Below are 3,784 nucleotides of genomic sequence, written 5' to 3' on the forward strand. Positions count from 1 at the left end.
AAAAGATATTGTATATAATTGTTCTATAATACAAGCGATAGGTATCAAATTCCTCTTCATAAGAGGTGCATACAAAACATTTTTAAGTACTAGATATCTATCTTCAAAAAACAACTTCAAATCTCTCACTGCTTCAGTTGAGACTACCTCTTATGTTCCAACTCTGAGGGCTATCTCACCTTCTTCAAGCTTTTTCAAAGAACTAGTTTTCTGAAACGAGAAACAAATATGATTAGTGGCTTCTGAATCTAGTATCCAGGTTGAAGTATCAAATTCCACTAAACATGTTTCAACGACCAGTAAATCATATTTACCTTGTGTCGTTTTCTCAACTTTCTTATCTGCAAAGTACTTCGGTTAATTTCTCTTTCAATGTTCGTTTTGGTTACGATGGAAACATTTTCCTTTATCTATATCATTCTTTCCTTTTTTTTATCTTAGGAGCTTGCCCTTTTCCCTTCTTTTTCATTTGAGCTTTGGAGGGTCTAGCTTTATTTTTAGAGGACGACCCTCTTATAAATTTTTTCTTAGTGGTAGCAACATTTGCTTCCACTTCCTTCCCCTTACCTAAAGTAAGGTTTTGGAATCGTTGGAGCTCGTTAAGAAGGGTAGTGAGGTTAAATTCTATCTTATTTAAAGATGCATTTGTCTCAAAAGGTATAAAACCCTTCGAAAGAGATTGTAAGATAAAGCTAACCTGGTTAACCTCATCAATGGGTCCGCCATTTACTTCAACGATTTTGAAGTACATCATCATGTCCAGGACATGTTCTCTAACAGAGGTCCCCTCCTTTATCCACTTCGTGTAAATGTGCTTAATTGCCTCGTGTCTAAGGGACCATGATGGTTGCCCAAACATTTCTCTTAATGAATATATTATCTCTTTAGCCGTAGCTAAGGATTCATGTTTCTTTGCCAAAACATCAGACATGTTGGCAAGAATGTAAACATGAGCCTTTTTATTGGCTTTGACCCATCGATCGTATGCTTCCCGAACAGTTCGATTAGCATTTGAGGCTGAGGCTTGAGGACATTCCTCAATTAAGACAAATCTTAAATCGTCAACTACCAGTATTGTGTTTAGATTTGATTTTCATGCCGAATAATTATCGTCGTTTAGTTTCTCGGAAGCTAATAGTTGAATTATCGAGCTATTCATGCTGAAAAGATAAACATATCCTTTTTTAGTAAAAAACATTAATCTTTTAAATCCAATCAAGTTTAGCAAAAAAACTAATAATGTACCCTTCATTATTATATTTTGCAACGATATTTCAAAAGTTTAGAGTAATCTCCACCAAAGGACAGTCGATTATTCCTCTTTTGAACCAAGATAATCTTGACTAGATGTTAACCCCAGAATAACTCTTTATTCCTATAGCACTTTAGTTATCGCTACTTTGATCGAATATACTAACATCTTAGTAATTCTTGTAAGTGTAACCTTCCATTTTTGGATTTAAGAAACCAAAATCAACATGCTCCCGAAAGTGGAAAGTCAATATGAAAACTGATCTAGGAGAGCCTATCCAGATTTGGAGTTCGCGGTGTTCCGAATCCTATAATACAACCCTCGAAAGTAAAGGTCACTCCAGGGCAGACATGTAGGCGCATTATAGGAATCTCACGGTGCGACCTAATGGAAGAGACCGTGGGATATGCTGTTACATATCACTCACCCACTTACAATGAACTACTTTCCCTATTCACCTTGATATTGATCCATGCAAACACTCTCCGAGGGGAGTCCGCTCCTAAGCACGGCCCAAAGCCCTGCATGGATCTCACGATGTGAACTCTTAAGGATGATAGAGCTAAAAGTACGCTACTTCTCTCTAGCTGAAGTGTTCTATAACGGTTTAGGGTATAAAAAAATACATAGAAATATATTTCGACTAAATTAAACATATCCTAAGTCTAGGTGATAAATCCATGTATAACTCTTATACTGGATTTTAACCTATGATGTCTAGGTGATAAACAAATTTTATTACCTCACATCTCTCACGCATGCTCATTAAAACTAGGATTATTTGACTTAGACGCCAGTTTGATCTCCAGGTAGGAGGTGTTTCGTAAACCATCATCTTAAGAACCCCCAACCTTAGACAAAATCTCCCCGGGTAAGTAAATAACCTTTTGTTTAACAAGTAATCGACCTATTCTAACTCTTTAGAAAAGTTGATTGAAATTGCACCAATTTAATCCTAGGTGAGCATGCAACTTTTACCTTTCTTATAGATTTTAAAGTCTAGGTTATTTTATAACAATTAGAAAATAAAATTATAACCATTATAACCCTAGAATCATACATCTATAACATACATTCATACTTAATGATCATGCTTTAATATAACACTTTATATTAAAAAAAACTTAACATGCATACTATATACATTATAATAATTATAACATATATTAAATGTATGTGCATGTTTACCTATGGTGGGATTTTAAATCTATATGACATACTATATACACAACAAGATTCAAAACTTAATTAAAACATATATCAACATGCATAATTAAATAAACACCTTAAAATGGATTGGTTTTGGCTCTTAAATTAAGCTAACAACTAAATTATTACAATAATAATTTGGTGTAGTATAAAAAACCGCTCTGAACCAGCTTCAAACACCTTTGAATCAACTTAAACCGGCCAAAAAACTCTCGAACCGGACCAAAAACTCCAAAAATCAGGTTGAACCGGTCAAACCGACTCAATTGGACCGGTCCAGACCGTTTGGACTGGCTGGTCAACTAATGCAGAGGCGGTCAACAGAAGCGCACGAGCGCGTGGGTCGCGCGAAGCAGAGCGGGTTGCGCGAAGTGGAGCGGGCGGGCGCACAGGGGCGCGGGTCGCGCGAAGCGAAGCGGGAGGGGGGGCGAAATGGGCCAGAGCAGCTTTGTCGATAGCTAGACGATCAGATTGTGAAGAAACCAGGTCGTGTCTGGGAGCAACCTTCTCGGGTCTTGGAGTAATCTTCTCGGGTCTGGGAGTAAAATCGGGTCTGTGAGCTTTTTTTTTCTTCATTTTGAAGTTGTCCTCATTCCCGGAACCGAGCAATTACACCCTAATTTCAACTCTAATGACTCCAGCAAATTTATAAACTCTTTTTCACACATTAATGCTCATAAGCATGTGAGCATTTACAAATTAATACTACAAAAAAACTTAATTTAATTCCCAAAACCTAAAAACCATTTTAGTTTCCAATCTCAATTTTATCTAATAAATTGATATCCATCACATGCAATTGAGTAAAATTAAAACATTCTCTAATACCACATGATAGAAAGTAGGCATGCGCAGCAGAATTGAGGATCAATTTTACTCTAATTGTATAAATTAAACATACAACCCTAAATTAGTTAATTAGGGTTTTCTTAGAAAAATTACCTTTGAAGCTCCCGAAACTCGTCTATCTCTGCTCGAACACGAACCAGACAACTACTAAAGCTGACCTACTATCTCTGGACTTAGAACCGGGTTGTGGGACTCGATGGATGAAGAACCCGAGAGAGAGAAAAAGAGATGGAAATAGTAGAGTGAAAATTGGGTTGGGTTTGGATTTTTCAGCCCAATTTTTAAAAACTAATTTTTGCAAAATATCCAAAAATTTTTAATCCAAAATAACAAGCCCATATTTATAGAAAAGGGTCATGCAAAATTGCATGAAATAACTTCATAAAAACCCAATACCTAGAATCCACTATCTAAGTGGGCTTAATGTCTCCACTATAAGCCAACACCTAGTCCACTATTTTGTTAGTGGAATTA

At 36.3% G+C, this 3,784-nt stretch overlaps 1 long non-coding RNA gene across 1 annotated transcript in view; it reads right to left on the reverse strand.

The window, feature by feature from the left end:
- Positions 1-2,415: 2,415 nt before the first annotated feature.
- LOC120085330 (uncharacterized) overlaps positions 2,416-3,784 on the reverse strand; it is a 16,555-nt gene continuing 15,186 nt past the window's right edge. Inside the window, exon 3 of the long non-coding RNA XR_016531843.1 lies at positions 2,416-3,089. This is a non-coding gene — a long non-coding RNA (uncharacterized LOC120085330). The remainder of the gene's footprint in view (positions 3,090-3,784) is intronic.

The sequence above is a fragment of the Benincasa hispida genome, chromosome 9 (genome assembly GCF_027475165.1).
Source record: "Benincasa hispida cultivar pf3 chromosome 9, pf3_genome.v1.1, whole genome shotgun sequence".
In the NCBI taxonomy this organism is placed as follows: Eukaryota; Viridiplantae; Streptophyta; class Magnoliopsida; order Cucurbitales; family Cucurbitaceae; genus Benincasa; species Benincasa hispida.